Below are 17,223 nucleotides of genomic sequence, written 5' to 3'. Positions count from 1 at the left end.
GAAATGTTACATTTTTTTAAATTGAATAGTTGCTAGGTGCTGTTTGGGTGGTTCAATTTTTAATGTTCTTCGACGAAATTTCATGAAATTTTCTGAACTTTTCGAAAAAAAATTGTTACTATTGAAAAAAAAAACGAAAAACATCAAAAACATTGATTAAAGCTTTAAAAAAATCGAAAATTCATTACTCGGCGGTAGAATTTTTGCCTGTACTTCCTTATGGTTCATTTTCGAATAAATCTAAATTATATTTTCAAAAGGTCCTATCTGCATAAGAAAACCCATGGCTCATATGTTGTTTTGAAAATTTACTCTAGAATTACGTACCATTTCCGTATTGCTGCCAAAATTGTATTTAAACTTGTATGGGTAAAACAACATAACTTCTTTGATCTAAAAAAAAGTATAGCCAAAAAAACGCGCCTGATTTCCCAGATAATTGCTCATTTTTATTGGTCTTGCAAAAACTGAACATTATTATTGCATTTAAAAATATACAAAAAAGAAGAAAAAAACAATCAGGAAAAGGAAACTAATTGTTTTGGAGAAAAATCGTTGCTTAAAATACACATGACAAAAATATAAATATATAAAATAGTGACAGTAGATAATTCAATTTTAGTTTTGCTTTTGCTACTTATATTTGATGCTACATACTAGCGAAAAGAAGAATTCTGGAGTTTTTTTTTTCTAAAAGGTCCAATAAACAAAATTTTTATATTTTTGGTGTTTTTGATTACTTTCTGACTCAAAGCGGTTTCAAAAACACTCAAAAAGCAAAAAATAAAATAAAATAGGAAAAAAGGAACTTTCGCCCAATCATATTTTTTTGTTGAGAATTTATAAATTGATTGATTTTGATCATATTCTCATTTAAAATGGAAAATTGATTTTACAAAACAGTTTGAAGGGTGCAAAACCGGGTGCACTTGCAAACATTTTTATCTGACACTCTTGCGAGTTGTTTGTCCGATTACAACAGTTTTGCGATAATGTTGGTGTTCTTTGAGATGATGATGATGCATATCGACACATTCACACCAACAATGATGGTGATGATTTTTATGGGGGGACATTGGGGAAGTAGGTGGGGAGGCCACCCTCCAGCAAAGACAGAGAGTAAAACCGAAAGAGAGAGTGAGCGATGAGACGAGTCCAGCTCAGCCAAGTACCAATACCAAGTTCAGTTCGTGTTTGAGTCGACTCTGGTTCGGATCGCGCGAATAAAGTTGCGGTGATGCGTTTTGCGCCTCGCGATTTTTTTCGGGTCGAAAATTGGTGTAAATTCCGTGGGTTAATTTGGAAGAAAATGCGTTCTCAAGTTGCAGGGTTATTGGTGTAATCAAGAGGAAAAATTCTGTTGTGTATGTGTGTTTAAATAATTACACCGGTGAGCACGCAGAAGAGGGGGGTTGGTGGAAAATTAAAGTCAGTCTCAATAATTGGCCAGATCGGGAAATCCCCTGGCCAGAGCTCCAAGTGTTTCTGTGTAAGTGTGCAAAGTGGTGTGTTTTGTTCACACGAGATTAGCCCAAAAATAAAAGGCTAAAAAGGAAAAGAAGTTAGAAGAAATCAAGTGTTTGATAAGTAAAACGTAGAACCGAAATTTTGTGACGACCGTCGGAACGCGAGAGAGAGAGAGAGGATTATTATTTTGCTGGCCTCAGCCGGTTGAATTCGCACGGAGAGCGACTCAAAAGTGCGAGAGGATCGCATCGTGCACGGCCTGTGCGAAAAGTCTTACAAGTGAGTTTGAGCGGGTTGTTGCAATATGTGTTGCATGTTTAGGGGAGGAAAAACGGGGTTTGTTTTTGTTTTGTTTAGATTTTGAATTAAAAGCAACTGTTTCTTAAATCGTTTCCCAAATTTCAAGCTCTTACTTGCTTTAAAAACTGCTGTCCCTATTCAAACTGTAATTGTTCCTCAATATGTGAAAGTGAACATAAAAAGACGTAAATTTACACATTGTTAAGAGTTAATATTACACATTATTCTTAGATACCTGTAATTGGGTCCTAAAATGAAGTTTAGATTGCTGATATTATTGTTTACAGCGATAAAGCTTATTTTTCTGAGTACAATAACCCTTCGTACGACCACAAAGAGTTTAAAATGGATTTTTAAATCAATTTTGAAAAATTAACCTCGCGATCCTTCTTGATAGAAAAGCTTCTACTTGACAGCTCGTTCCAAGGGGACCATAGTTGATCCATAAAAAAAATGTTGTCTTGTCAAAAAAAAAAAAAATGTTGCATTAAAATGAAAAAAAGTGATCAGAAATGGTTTTTAATCGTGTTTTTTACCGTTGTACATAAAAATTGACATAGGGCTTTAGTACCCAATTCTGTACGCAGCTGTTAAATATATTTTGCATTGTTTTATGAAATCGTATGTAACATTACTCCCAGAAATATGTAGCCCATTAGTATGCGAAGCCTACTTGAAACCTACTCACTCTTCAACTGTTTGATAGACGAGAGGACTAAGTCGCCAGTCATCTCTGTGAATGTTGGGTTTGAATCTTGGTTTGAATCCAGTCGGTTGCTATTTTCTTGTGTGTGTGAAGCAAATTAATAATTTCAGGGTGTAATATTAAGTGACTTTTCCGACAAAGATAATGTGCAGGTGCACACTGCATACTTTTTGCAAACGATTTTACCGTCGTTTTTTTTTTTTTGCTTTGTAGAGGAACGTTCTCTCCAAGTATGAAACACTCAAAATTCTCCAAGAATACATATTTTCAACAAAATAAGCCAAACCCCCAAAATAAAATTTCTTAAATATTTTCCATTTATACTGCGGATGTTGAATTAAAGCATTTTCTAAAAGGGTTGATTTTTTTTTAAATACTGCGACAATAAAGAAAAAGTTAATTATAAAGATAGTAATAAATAACAAAGTGTTTTAGAAGTTGGACTTTTATTGAAAGAACTGCTCCTCCCATGTTCGCATAAATATCCCATATGCAAAAACAGCAGAATGAGAAAAACGCAAAACAAGTTTGTCCCACACATAAGGCTACGTGTTTTAGTTTTCGCTAAAAAAAACTCGATTTCCACCGGTTTTCTAGAACAAAGTAGGGGAAATAAACCCATTTTAAGCCTAATAAGCGGTCTTGTTTGAATGATGCTGGATAATCTGGAGTGTTCCTTGAAATTCAGTAAAACCAAGTACACCAACGAGTAGAGCAACTTTTTGTGAACATTTTTGTTTATTTTCACTTTTATTAAAAGTTATGCTATTTCTTTTACAAGCATTTTAAAAAAAATATTTCAAAAACGCATTCTAATCAGTCGTGTGCATTGGGCCACGCCCATTTTTCTATGTTCAGCTTAGTTCTTAGGGCTTTTGTTAATTTGATTTGGTTAACCGCGGTGGATTTTCTTGAAATAAATCGAACTGTCAAAAATCCACCAAAGCATCTACCACATTGATCGCACAAAAATCTGTGGTAGAAAAATATCCACCGGTAGATGCTTTGGTGGATTTTTGACAGTTCGAATTATTTCAAGAAAATCCACCGCGGTTAACCAAATCAAATTAACAAAAGCCCTCTTTTTTTCTTCCAACGCTCGTTTGGGTCTGCTTCGTGCTGCCAAAATTGATGAAATTTTATGCGAACACTCACGAAAAGTAGCATTTATAGAGAAAGTTTCCTGGCAACACCACAAGCGCTGCTGGTGGTGTTGGTGGCCACCCTTTGTTCTTTATTTGCCTTCGCTTCTCGCTCGGTTTTCTTCAGCCTTCGTTTGGAATGGGTGGTCAAAATTGAAACGTCAAAAGACATAGCGCGTTTGTTTTTTTGATGGTGCTTGCTAATTATTTACATTTTTCGGGATTATTTTTCAAGTGAGTGACTAAGTAATGGTGAAAGGAACATGTTGCCGGTAGTTGGAAGCAATTTTATATCTTAAGCGCTTTGAAATCGTTAGCGCAAGTGAAAAGATATTGATGGCGACTTTCGTTAAGCAGTCAACCTCTGATCTTGCGTGTGGATGTGTGTGCCACCAAAATGATGAGAAATGGTCTCGCAAATTAGAAATTATGATCAAAAGTGCATAAAATTTGACCTTTTTGGCCAGTAAATGGCATAAATTTGCGTGCTTACTCGAGGCGGTGCTGTTGCTGGTAAGTTTATAGCCTAAATATTATTTTTGGAGCTTTAATCGTGCATCAAACTCTCCATATGACGAAGATAGGTGTTTGATTAGAAAGGGTATATTTCCCCTACTGGATCTTTTTAATTTGCACATTTACAATTTTGAACCGAACTACAACAAAAACTCAAAAGTGATGAAAATGCATATGGAGCAATTCCATGTCAAATAGGGAATCGGTTGTACCCGACCCTCTCCGATTTCAATGAAACTTTGTAGACATGTTATCCTAGGCATATATAAGCCATTTTTGTGTATATGGAGCCAGTAACACTCGATAATGACATTTGAGAAGGGCGTACGTGTTTTCAATATTTTTGTATTTCGTAATTTAAATATTGCTGTATCTCGAAGCCGTTGCATCGTATCAAAAAGTGGTCAAAGACAAACTTGTAGGAAATTTGACGGGCTTTCCGAAAAAAATACACTGAAAGAAAAAAACACTCCACTTTTATGAGATTTTTTGATTTTTAAGTTTAAAAGTCAAATTTGAAGGTGAGCCCACGATTTTTTTTCGCTCAAAATTTTTGTGAAAATAGCCTGAGATGTTACAAAAAGACTCACGAAAAATGCAGGATGGAGCAACTCACCTAAAAAAATACAAAAATCATTTACTGAAACTGTTTTTTTGAAAAGTGCTCTAAACGTCAAAATTTTCAAAAGCCGAATACGGGAATCGATTCTCCAGACAATTTTACATAAAAGTCTCCATATTGACCATTGTCCTAAGTCCAATCCTTGTGAAGTTACAGCGGTTTTAAAAATAAAAATGTTGATGGTTGATGGTTTTTGGCAATTTCTATATGACGGACTTGATTATTCAGTTTCGAAAATATTTTTACCAAAAAGCTCGTCTAATTTCCCATAAGTTTGTCTTTGACCACATTTCAATTGAATGTATAGGCTTACAGATATAAGCTAATTTATTATCCAGGATACTTTACTACACTGAAAAAATATTATGATTTCAGTTATGAGCAATGTAATTAGCTTATATCTGTAAGCCCATACATCCAATTGAAATTTGGTCAAAGACAAACTTATGTGAAATTGGACGAGCTTTTCGATAAAAATATTTTCGAAACTGAAAAATCAAGTCCGTCATATAGAAATTGCCAAAAACCATCAAAAAATCTATTTTTTCAACATTTTTATTTTTAAAACCGCTGTAACTTCACAAGGACTGGACTTAGGACAATGGTCAATATGGAGACTTTTATGTAAAATTGTCTGGAGAATCGATTCCCGTATTCGGCTTTTGAAAATTTTGACGTTTAGAGCACTTTTCAAAAAAACAGTTTCAGTAAATGATTTTTGTATTTTTTTAGGTGAGTTGCTCCATCCTGCATTTTTCGTGAGTCTTTTTGTAACATCTTAGGCTATTTTCACAAAAATTGTGAGCGAAAAAAAATCGTGGGCTCACCTTTAAATTTGACTTTTAAACTTAAAAATCAAAAAATCTCATAAAAGTGGAGTGTATTTTTCTTTCAGTGTATTTTTTTCGGAAAGCCCGTCAAATTTCCTACAAGTTTGTCTTTGACCATTTTTTGATACGATGCAACGGCTTCGAGATACAGCAATATTTAAATTACGAAATACAAAAATATTTTAAACACGTACGCCCTTCTCAAATGTCATTATCGAGTGTTACTGGCTCCAAAGTTTCATTGAAATCGGAGAGGGTCGAGAAAAAAGTACCTAAAACATTCCTGTTTTGGGCTGGAATTGCTCTATGGGAAATTTATGCGATCAGAATTAAAAAACTCTCAAAAATATTACGACAATCAAGATAAGGTAATTTTAACAATAGAAAAAAAATATTATTTTAGAAATCAGACTTTTTTTAAAGAACTGCTCTTGTTTGAAAGAATGGAAATACTCACCAAAATATTATGACAATCAAAACTAGGTTGTTTTTTTTTATAAATAAAACAACACAAAAAATAAATAAAGGTTCGACGTTTTTAAAAGAACTGCTTATGAATGGAAAAAAATACAGAAAAATACTGATTTGCTTGCAAGAAAATAAATCTTGAGTTTTTTTAAGTTCCTATACGCTAATGTGTTTCATATGTTTATAGGACCCTTTTTAAAAAAAACTCTAGAAATTCTACCAAAAGATTAAAGAAGCCTTTTGTCCTTTCGACCTTTTGGCCATTTTCGACCTTTCGGCATTCGACCTTTTGTCGCACATAGATGATGCAAATAATGCAAAATTTATTTTACAGCTAAGCTTTTTACACGCGCTGAATTACTACTTGTTTGGTGTTTGGTCCAGATAATTTTTTTATATCTTTTAAACCTTATAAAAATCTTAAAAAAATAAATAGTATATAGGGGAGAGTGAGGAGACTTGAACACCATTTTTTGTATCGCACATAACTCTCTTAATTTCTCATAAAATAATGAACTTTTTGCATGAATTGAAAGCTTAAACATTCAACTATGTTTGGCTGAAAAGGGAGTTTAATCAGATGAAGTGTTTAAGTCATGCCATGCGTTTTAAAAAAAATATTTTAAACCGTAATTTTCAAAATGTTAGGTTGGAGAAATCTTAATCAAAATGATTCTTTTTCATCCAAACTATTGATTTTCTACCAGTTACAGCAATTTCACATAAAGCCTGAACGTTTTTGTTCAAAACATAACAAGTTTAGTATGTAAAATTTTTTAAAACATAAAATATTCATTTTTAGACCAAAATTGAGCATGTTTACAAAAGCTGGTAATTTGTGTTTACAAAATATTTGAAAAATTGTTCAAACTGCAGTAAGTCATCTACAACTATACTAAAGGAGACCATGTACGAAATACCAAACCAATTAATTAAGCTTGAGGCTGATTCCAGTGTGTAACAATGCAGGGTCAAGTCTCCATAATTGCACTTTTTAAAATAATTAGTTGTAAAAATAGTATGACGATAAATTTAACGTCAAATACGTGAGGGTTTTGTAGTTGAAAAGTTTATCAAACAATTCAAGAATAAAAAATATTTTTTGAATTAATTTCAAGTGTTTTCTATACATATCAAAACAAAGAAAAAAGATCTCTTGGAGGTTTTTTGTAGCACTTTTTAGTAAAATGTGTGTAACTCAATTCGATCATTTTGTAATTTTTCTTTGTTTTCCACAATTAATTTGAGTCAATTTCGCACAACTTTCTAGAACAAAGCTATTTTTTACCCACATGCTAATGAGATACATACAGGCTAAGGATCAAGTGTCCCCGGGGATCAAAGCTCTCCACTCCCCCCTAATTGTAACCAAATTTTGGCTTTGAAAATTTTCATTACAATTTTCCCGGCCTATCGTGGCACCTCTGAGGAAAAATAAATGTTTTGCTTCTGTCGTCACTAGAGCGAGAACTCTCCCCAAAGTTCCCACCATAATTTCACGAGAGTGAGCATAACATTCGCCAGAGAGCAATTGAGAGCTAGACCTACTAACAAGTGAAAAAAAAAACATCATTACCGGAGAAGAACGCAGCGACTTGCAAATAGAATAAGAAATTTTCAATGTCAACTTTGTTTGTGTCGCGTTGGCCAGTCTGGCGCGGCCTGCTGCTGGGCTGCGGTTCCACCAAATGCCGGCAAAACTGAACCGGAATGAATGACAACTGCTTCAGGTTGGACGACCCTATTTGCTGGTGTGATTGAAGGCTTTTTGCACGGATGGAGCGGTGCAAAATTCAGAAATGACGTAGTAGAATTATTCCCTCGTGATGGATGATGATGATTCAGGGCACACCAACATCAGAGCCTTTTGAGAGTGTTGGAAAACCGCATTAACGCGCGGTGTGTAAGTGTACAGATAGGCTTCGAATAGGGACGATGACGACGACGCCGACTGATTGACACACACAGAAAAAAAAATGATGGTAATATTCATCAGGAAATGGTGACAGATATTGTGGCAAAAAAAATGATAAATTTTACCTTAGAAAATGATGAATTTTCATCAGAAAATGATGAAATTTACCTCAAATAATGATGAAATTTACCTAAAAAAATGATGAAATTTACCGCAAAAATGTTGAATTTTACGAAAGAATGTGTATTATTGCATTAAAAAATGTGTAATTTGTGGCTGAGAAAGTGGAAAGAAAAAATATTGAGCTGTCATCAATTTCAGAGAACGTAAATAAAACATTTAATTCAAGCGAATATTTTTTTCATGACTTTCAGGGCACTTTGTGGGTGGCAATCAGTTAGCGGCCAACTGCTTGATCGCTCTAAGGACCCGGGTTGGTTTTTTAGCAAATATTACTTTAAGGTTAGACGGAACGCCAGTTCTTGGACAACTTTTGTTCAACTTAAATAAATGTCTGAACTCGACAGGTTGCTCGCTATCGACCTATTTAGCGTCTGCAACAGACAGAACATGTTTAAGTTACGGTGTTTTCTTTAAAGGAGCTTCCAAAATGCTAGTCGTGGTATCAATATGGCGCTGCTTTCCCGTTTTACCTTAATTTATATCGTTGGAATTCAATAATATAGATTTTTTTTTTTTTGAAAAGGTCCTATAAACAAAATTTGCATTTTTTTCTTTTTGGGTGTTTTTAGAACCGCCTTGTGTCCCAAAAACCCAAAAAGCAAAAAATGAAAATTTGGTTTATAGGACCTTTTCAAAAAAAATCCATAATTATTCAATTTATTATTTGTTTTTAAACATTGCACAAGATTAAAAATAATTTCAGCAGAGCTGCTAATTCAGAGCCTTCGTAGGCGGAATCAAACCTGTTTAACGATTTGCAGTCGACAAATTTGGAGAAGCAGAAATTGGAAAATTATTTAAGCCAGAGACTTAGGATTGAGCCATTTCTTTTATAATATACAAAACGTAAAAGCACTGATATAATTAGATATTAAATTATTTGATTGCTTAAAGCCAACTTGGCTTTAAAATTGTACGCATTCCAACTGAATTGTTTTAACCAAGGGGTAGGACAGAGAGTAACTGAGTGACTCAATTTCTCACAATTACTCAATGTTACTCAAAGTTACTCAATTTTCCTCTAGAACGATTTTTCAGTCAGGTTACGGAATATTTGAATACGTATAGATTGACAGATGAGCGTGACAATTAGGTTAGAAAATTTTTCCGGTTACGGTGCTGCCCAATTTCTCAAATTCAGAGGCGATTTCGGAGCAAAAGGAACCTTTCCAGGAGGTTTATCGGAAGGCCATTTACTATTAAGGCCTGGAGGATATACTGCTGTCGATGTGGTGACCAAGTTGAGACCCCTTTATGGCCGTTAAGCGTAACCGTTCCGGCCAAGTGTTGACCTCTTGCCAGTTCCAAGTGACCCCAGCACTGGTCCGCTGCGACAATCTCAGGGTGCGAGACCGCTGCACGAACAAAACGGTTCCATCGGTTGACTCTTTATAAATACCACTGTCGCAGCCGTCGGAACGGTCCCAGCTGAAAAATTGTGTGGTTCAAACCAAATATTTTAAATTTCGGAGCCAGCGGCCGGTGGAGATTTTGGCCACGTTGACGTCCATAGCGCTGGAATCTGCCACAAACTCGATTCGTGTTTGTGCTATCAGACACCGCCGCTAAGGCTGGTAAAAATATTTTTAAAAGTTTTTGTCACCCCCCCCCCCTTCAAAATTGGCCCGAAAAATCAGGGGGCAAAAAAAATATTTTTACAATAAACTTCAAAATTTCAATGAAAATTCAAGTGCAACCAGCTGAAATCAAATTAAAATACATTCTGCTGCGTTTAAAATCTTTTTTAGCATGTTTGGGTTTATTAAAAAATCTTAAGATTTTTTGAAAATTTTCGATGCATAATCTTTTTTTTCGATACAATTTTTGTTTTTGTCAGATCTTAGATTTTTTGAAAATTAATGATTGCAAAACAACTGAACTAGTGTAAAATGCATTTTGAAACACTTTTTGCCTTCCTCACCTTACTGAGGAAAGGCTATAAAATCACTCGGAAAATGAACTTCTTAATTCGACCTTGTAGACCCACCTTCACGTATACCTATCGACTCAGAATCATGTTCTGAGCAAATGTCTGTGTGGATGTGTGTAGGTGGGTGGACAAAAAAATTGTCACTCGATTATCTCCGGACTGGATGAACGGATTTTGACCATAGTAGTCTCATTCGATCCGTCTTGGGGTCCCATAGGTCTCTATTTAAAATCAGCAAGTTTAGTTAAGTACTTCAAAACTTATGCTAAAAAAACGATTTTGGCGTATGTCCGGAAGATTGTAAAAAGGGTGGTTTTTGCAAGAAACCCTATCATGTTATACATTTTCAGAAAGGTATTAAAAAGACCTTTCCAATGAGTCCAAAACATTGAAGATCTGACAACCCTATCAAAAGTTATTAGCACTTAAGTGTTATTTATACACTTTTTGGAGGCCGGATCTCAGATATTTCAATGATAATGTTGTCCGGGTCCATCATGCAACCCATCGTTAGTTAGATAATCGAAAGAACTTTGAAATGAGCCTAAAACATCAAGGATCTGACAACCCTATCAAAAGTTATTTGCACTTAAGTGTTATTTATACACTTTTTGGAGGCCGGATCTCAGATATTTTAGTAAAAATGATGTCCGGGTCCATCATGCGACCTGTCGTTAGTTAGATAATCGAAAGACCTTTCAAATGAGTCTAAAACATCAAGGATCTGACAACCCTATCAAAAGTTATTGGCATTTAAGTGTAATTTATACACTTTTTGGAGGCTGGATCTCAGATATTTTAGTAAAAATGATGTCCGGGTCCATCATGCAACCTGTCGTTAGTTAGACAATCGAAAGACCTTTCAAATGAGCCTAAAACATCAAGGATCTGACAACCCTATCAAAAGTTATTTGCACTTAAGTGTTATTTATACACTTTTTGGAGGCCGGATCTCAGATATTTTAGTAAAAATGATGTCCGGGTCCATCATGCGACCTGTCGTTAGTTAGATAATCGAAAGACCTTTCAAATGAGTCTAAAATATCAAGGATCTGACAACCCTATCAAAAGTTATTGGCACTTAAGTGATATTTATACACTTTTTGGAGGCCGGATCTCAGATATTTCAGTAAAAATGATGTCCGGGTCCATCATGCGACCTGTCGTTAGTTAGACAATCGAAATACCTTTCAAATGAGTCTAAAATATCAAGGATCTGACAACCCCATCAAAAGTTATTTGCACTTAAGTGTTATTTATACACTTTTTGGAGGTTGGATTTCAGATATTGTGATAAAAATATTGTCTGAATCTTCCATGCGAACTATCGTTGGAATGGTTTTTTTTTGCCGATGAGCCAGAAAAATTGAAGGTCTGCGAACCCTATCAAAAGAAATTAGTAATAAAGTTGATTTGTAAAACATGCATGTTAAGGGAATGTTGCTATTTTTACTGAATGTATTGACTTTATGAATGTGAGGAAGGCACCAACCACCTAAAGGTGGATTAAGTAACGTTTTTCATTTAAATGTGAAGACAATGGCTAGTTATCAAAATTTTTATATTTTTTTATATTTTTGCCCCCCCTTGACCTCAGCCAGGGTCGAGGGACAAAAACTTTTTTAAATATTTGCAACGGCCTAATGACGCTGATACTCATGAAAACTTAGTTTAATTTTGAGTTTTTCTACTGACGCGAAATCCGAAATGTTTGGCACAGGGCCCAATTTTCTTCAATACAATAAATACAACTTTCATATTCCTTCTCATCAATGCCAATTTCCCCGTTTCCTCGTTCGTTTCAATGATTCTCCTAATGTGGCTACCGGAACTCTCCTCCCGAAGAAGCCTGCCTTAGCATCCGTCGAAGCAAACGGATTATAAAGAGAGAAAGAGCTTCTATTGATGACCATCGCATCGAAGACCAGCCGACCGTTCAACACCGTCCTTTGGGCGCCTCCTCAAAATCCACCGGTTGCTTCGCCACACAATCCGATGGTCTGGGTTTCGCATCGTTCCAGTCATTGACCGAGATCATCTGCGTGGTGGTGGCACCAGTGACGGCCGGCACGGCAGCAACAGCCGCAGGCAGATCGACTTCCACCCGCCTGAATGGCCAGAATCGGCTAGTCGGTGTCGGTGTTTCCTTGGTGGCCTCCAGCAAAGCAGCCTGATCCTTCTCCGGGTCATGATTGGGCATCAGAACCAGAATTTTTCAGTCGCTTATTTGTTTCGTTTACTTATTTAACTTATTTAGTACTTTTTCCACCGATTATTTTTTTGCATTTGTCAACGTCGATCGTCATCGCTGTCAAATGTCAGTGTCAAAATCCGTTACGTCGTTCGTGAAGATTAGGAAATTCTGAGTAACTCAAGTGGCTCAATTTGACTCAAAATTATTCAAAATTTCTCAATCTCACTCACTGTCCTACCCCTTGGTTTTAACAGTTAAAGCAGAGAGAAGGGAACAATGTTGGACATAAATTTGTGCGATTGTAGGAAGTTTGATAGAAAATTGTGACAAATTTTGAAAATAATGCATAATACGTGCATTTTAGATTCGTCTGGACCGAAATATTAGCGATTGAAATTTGAAGCACTGTTTTCTGCGAAATGGTACCCCAGCACCTTCGAGTAAGACGTTATTCATCGTCAGTACAAAAAGGAGGATAATTCAATGAAATAATGAAAACAAGATACCATGCAATTTAAACAGGAAAAAAAAGTATTAATCTGACTGCGTGTAAAAAGCCTGGTTGTAAAATATATTTTGCATTATTTTATGAAATTTTATGTAATATTACACCCTGACATATGTAGCTCATCATTATGGGAAATCTACTTGACCGATATGTCAAGCTCATAGATTCCTTTATCCTTTTAATTCTTCATCTGTCTGATTGCGATCGGGCTAAGGCGCCAGTCCATACTGTTAATGTTGGGTTTGAATCCCATCGGTGGCACCTTTTATGTGTTTCCAAAAATTGTACATGCAAAGTGTAATGTTACATTACTTTTTTCCATAATGGTGATGTGCATGCAATTTTACCATCGGATTTTTCGCTGTGTACTTACCCAAAAAAATGCTGCAAGCAGTAGCTACCTTCCCAGACGAAGTTTCACCAGTTGAAATCCTTGAGATATTATCCCACATGAAATATCCACCTGCAAAAAAAAACGATTTTTTTACAAAGTGTCATATTCTTAAGAAAACAAAACTTATCTAAAAGTGGAAATAGACGTCGACTAATGGTTATTAGATCCGAAAAACAAATTTTGCACAGTTATGGCGGCTGCTTTTTTCACGTTGGCTTTGGCATTTTCCAAGAGTCGTTTGTCCTGAGAAGCTGTAAAGATGAGTTGATAATTATGTTTAATGATATTTAAAATTGTCATTAGAACTCTTAACTGTTGCGGTGTCAATCCAGTAACGAAAAAGTGACGCGAATTACGCGAGAGGGGCCATCAAAGAATGCTTCTCACCAAGCCAATTTGATAACACTCAGAAAAATAATTAAAAACAATATTTTAGGAATTTATTAGTCCTGTTTTTACTTACAAAATGAACATGAGGTAATTTACTTCAAATTTAACGTTTGTTGTTTATTTTGGATGAATAAGTACGATAAACAAGTCATCCCGACTACGACGATTGAATCCTGAAATAAATGGATCGTACATCAGATTCTTCGTGAACTGTTCAAACTTCAAAACTCGATAGGCAACTTCCTCCAAACTTACCCGAAAAAGCACCACTTTTTAAGAATTCTTGGATGCGCAAGTGGCCAAAACACCCGGACTCTTCTTCCAAACCAGTCCGGAAGAAGCACTAACAAAAACTCACCAAAACAAACGACGACGGCGGCACGGAATCTGCGACGATTCCTGGACGTAAACACCCGGACACACTGGCAACTTCTCTCAAACCGAACCGGAAGAAGCACCAACACAAACTCACCAAAACAAACGACGACGGCGGCACGGAATCCGCGACAATTCCTGGACGTAAACACCCGGACACACTGGCTCCTTCCTCCAAACCGATCTGCGACGATTCCTGGACGTAAACACTCGGACACACTGGCAACTTCTCCCAAACCGAACCGGTAGAAGCACCAACACAAACTCACCAAAACAAACGACGACGGCGGCACGGAATCTGCGGCAATTCCTGGACGTAAACACCCGGACACACTGGCACCTTCCTCCAGACCTATCCGGAAGAAGCACCAACACAAACTCACCAAAATAAACGACGACGGCGGCGCGGAATCGGCGACGATTGTTTGACGCACGAGCGACCAAAACTCCCGGACACGCGACGATTGAATCACGATCCGACAGGCTTCTGCCAACCACTTTTCAAAACTTTGCGTTTGACAGTTGTCAAAGTCCCTGGGTCAAAAGATGGTTGAATAATGTACCTAAATTTGATGAATATTACTCAAGTATACGTGTAGCAAAAATAATGTTGAATATTCATCAAAAATTTTGTAATATTACACATTTTTTGTGTAAAACCTGTTTGACAAACAAAAAATTCGTTATTCAACAATTATAGAGGTAAAATTCATCATTCTTTTTTTCAACATTCTATTTTCAACCTTCCATTTTTACATTATTTTTTGCTGTGCAGTGAACATTTTCGATGTGGGGGAGCTCTCCACTGGGTTCGGGTTTTGATGGTGTGAGATTGCTGCGTCTGGGGAGATTGTTGTGAATTTAGCGTTTTTGATTATGGATTTTTGACAGATTTTTCAAACTTTATAAGTTGATATGATTTTTTCAACTAAATTTTTTAAACCAAGCAGGAGAGACGATTCAACGCTTTCAAGAAAGCGATAGTTAGGGGAAACTAGTGCGATTACTCTGATTGCTAATTTTATTCGCTCCTACCTAAAGTTCAATTCAGATCCACATTACCTCCTTTCTCTGATCTACAATGTTAACTTGCAGGATATCGTTTCATTAAAATTACAGTTATTATTGTTGCTTTAAAATCTTAAAAATTACGTCCATGAATAGGGGGAGAGAAGGGGGTTTGCAGTTTGTGACAGCTCATGTTAAAGGTATAGGAAAAGTGCGTGTCAGGGGGGGGGGGTGTTGGATGTTTTTTTTATATTATACTTATTATGAAATAAAAATAAATCGAATGTTCATTGTTTTCAGTACAGAATATTTAAAGGACGTGTATCAACCTCAATAATGCATTAGGTTGTTCATCATTCTTTCTTAAACATTTTTGAGGTTGATAGTTCGTAAATTGAACGAGAATCGAGCAAAAACGGCCTACTTTGCAATTGGCACTTAGGACCTTTTGAAAACTAACCCGAGATATACTGCCGCTCGAAGCTAGTCCGTCCCATATGCAATTTCGTAAATTTTGAAGTAATGATGCAGTTCGGTTCAAAATCATGTAAACTATCAGAAAACCCATCTGATTTCGGCAGAATTTTGCCGAAGTTCGGCATAAAAATCTAAGTGTGTAGTCTTGGTTTAAAAATTTTGAAAATATTTTTTCGAATAGATCGGAAAAATTCACGAATTCATATTTTAATATTGTAAATCAGACCATTAGTTGCTGAAATATCGACATTCTCGGCTTTTCAAAAATATGTGCACTAATTTTAAAAAAATTAAAAACTGCGAGTAGTTTCCAAAAAGTTACCTAAAAATGGCTATAACTTGAGAACGGTACCCTTTATCAAAATTTCACTGAAGTACTTTTTGATTGCAAATCTGATTTTACATCGAAACATGAAGTTGAAAATTTTTTGCGACCGATATTTAATTTTTTTCAAAAAATCAGTATTGATTAAAAAATTCACAACTCGGTCAAAGATTTTTTGCACAACCTGGAAATTTCTAAAGAGTTGGAATTTGATGCCCCTAAAACACATAAAAAAATAAAATAGGGTTTTTTTTGCAAATCACGTTTTAGTGAGAAAAAGTTAAATAAAAAATCATCATTTTTTTACCGTGTATCATTTTTTTTCAGTGTAGTCCTTATCAATACCTATAACTTTGCCGAAGACACCAAATCGATCAAAAAAATCCTTGAAAAGATACAGATTTTTGAATTTTCATATATCATTTTTGTATGGACAGCTGAAAAATTTGTATGGAAAATAATATGAACCAACTAATGATGCAAAATGGCTTCTTTGGGCATACCGAAGGCACCAAAAAAATTTCAGTCGGATTGAAAAATACAAAAAAAAAAAATCGAATGACCGAAATCTGAGAGAGCTGCTCTATTGAGAAAAAAGCAGGGCAAGTTTTTCTAACCTAATCTAATCTAATCTAATCTAACCCTAGCGCAGCCAGTCTTTCGAGGGCATCCTGGAAAATGCCTTAGGTTGATTGACGCCTAGCATCCTCTTGTCATTATTAACAATTGCAGTGCCCCATTGCATTAGATTGCATTGAAACATCACAAACGTTAAAGCGGCCAGGCCAACTGCGTAAAGTTTACCGCAAAGATGATTCGTTGAATTGGATTGGGTTTGAGCACGAGTGTTCGAACAGCAATACATTTCTGAATCTACAGGGGAGGAAGAGTTTTTCTAACCATAAGGAAACATGTGAAAATTTTGTGAAAAAGGTGAGGTTATATCAAGTTTTCTAGAATTGGGAACTAACTTTTTACGAACGAAAAAATGTTTACATGCTTGAGAATAAGGCAGCAGCATTTTCTCAAAAGTCGGGGCATTTATGCAAACAAGAGCAAGGGCCCTTAACCCATTTAGAAAAGAATTTGGTTTACATTTCAAGATAACTACCAACTTAATTTTAAATTTTCAAAAAAAGCAAAGCAATCCACTTTAACGACCCCCGGGTCTTTTGTGGTCTCTGTTGCAAGTTTCTGCTCATTTCTAGGCGTCCGAAGGTTATGTGTGGTGAGTCACCCAAAACCTCTTTTACGCAAATGGACCGACGTTTTACTTCCCCATCCGATAGAAGGCGTGATCAGACAAATCTCATCTCGAAAAATGCCACCGGGTCCGTCTGGGATTGAACCCAGGCCATACTGGGGTGAGAGGCTACCACGCTAACCACTGCGCCACCGGACCCGGTAAATTTTCTATAAGGTTTGAAATTGAATATAACTTCTCTCTCAGTGACATGATTTTCACTGAAAATG

General features: G+C 36.0%; 1 protein-coding gene across 3 annotated transcripts in view; it reads left to right on the top strand.

The window, feature by feature from the left end:
- Nucleotides 1-1,173: 1,173 nt before the first annotated feature.
- LOC120425053 (protein argonaute-2) overlaps nt 1,174-17,223 on the top strand; it is a 104,136-nt gene continuing 88,086 nt past the window's right edge. Inside the window, exon 1 of one of the 3 annotated variants that reach the window (XM_039589437.2) lies at nt 1,174-1,746. The gene's annotated coding sequence lies outside the window, so the exon portion shown is untranslated. The remainder of the gene's footprint in view (nt 1,747-17,223) is intronic. The other 2 variants (XM_039589429.2, XM_039589444.2) reach the window with 2 other exon arrangements.

Source organism: Culex pipiens, chromosome 2, assembly GCF_016801865.2.
Source record: "Culex pipiens pallens isolate TS chromosome 2, TS_CPP_V2, whole genome shotgun sequence".
Classification (NCBI taxonomy): Eukaryota; Metazoa; Arthropoda; class Insecta; order Diptera; family Culicidae; genus Culex; species Culex pipiens.
Note: the sequence above shows the minus strand (reverse complement) of the source record. Positions and strands in the feature narration are given on the sequence as shown.